The sequence below is a fragment of the Habropoda laboriosa genome, unplaced genomic scaffold (genome assembly GCF_001263275.1).
Source record: "Habropoda laboriosa isolate 0110345459 unplaced genomic scaffold, ASM126327v1 scaffold11, whole genome shotgun sequence".
Taxonomy (NCBI): Eukaryota; Metazoa; Arthropoda; class Insecta; order Hymenoptera; family Apidae; genus Habropoda; species Habropoda laboriosa.
In genome coordinates this window covers 2,144,697-2,145,965 of record NW_017100150.1, presented here as the reverse complement: position 1 = coordinate 2,145,965, position 1,269 = coordinate 2,144,697, and positions in this window count along the sequence as shown.

Genomic DNA, 1,269 nt, shown 5'->3' with positions numbered 1-1,269 from the left:
TTTCCTTCTTCCCCCGCCATTTTGCCCCCTTTACTCACCTCGCTCGTTCCACTTTTCAGAAAAATAACCTATATTTTTATATATTTTTGTTGTTGTTGTTGTTGTTGTCGTTTGTTCACCTAACTAATAATGTACACGATATTTTTTTTTTGTTTCACTTATGTTCTTATGTCATTTCTTAAGAGTTACCTATTTATCCTCTCTCACGCACAGCGCTTATCCTTTCACCGTTCACGACGATTCAAAATAACAGCTCTCGTCGCCGCTGCACGTTAGTTATGTATTTATATGTATGTATATATTTATTTATAATTCTTTTTTTTGTTTCTTCCTCGCGATCGGTACCGTGTCCTTTAGGCTGCGTAATTTCACTAGGTTTTCTTTCGTTTCCTTCTCCCGAGAAATCGAACTCGTTATACAATTTCTGTGTATACATGCGTGTACGTGTGTGTGTATATTGAAATTACCAATAGTTTCGCGTTCACAGTTCTCTTCGGTGGGTGTACCGACTGAATTTTGTATTTTTCTCTTTTTTTTTTTCTTCTTCTTTCTAGTTCGTTGTACTTCATATTTTCTTCGTCGCGTAACTCTGTCTACAAACGACGTCGTCTCTCGCGCGCGATTATAAAACAATTGACGGACATACACAGTGAAATATGTATCGGTGGTGTGTTGTTGGGCCACGAGTTCTTATGTTTCAGATAACACGGTAGAAATATACCTCCGTTGTACAGCTTGCTTTTGATTCATTTGTGAAAAACTTCGTCTTAACTTATTGGCACGAATGAATTTACTAGAAACGAAAAAAAACACCAAGCCTCGATAAATTCTTCCGGAAAAGAGTAAACAGAATTATCTCCGTACTCGAAAAGCGTAGAAGATCTGCCTTTTTGAAAAGAGAAACGTATAAACGTCGACGATATTTCGTAAAAAACGGAAGAAAGAAGAAAGAATTAACATCGTTCAATCGCAATAAATTTAGCACAAACACCCTTCGCCACACGTTTCTCAACATCGAATTTTTCTTTCCGAGAAGATGTTTCTTTTTTTCGTACTGGGAAGACACTATAAGAGATTATCGAATTACGCGTAATCGTGAAATTTACATTACTTAAGTTTTATGTTCCAGGCGTGGGAAACGTTTCCTCCGTTCGCACACTTGCCGAATAGAACAGTATTAGTTTACGAGGAATTAATGGCACGAAATATTTGTGGTCCGCGAGATGGACTGAAGGCACACCTTTTATATCCATGTCCACGTTCTACGTA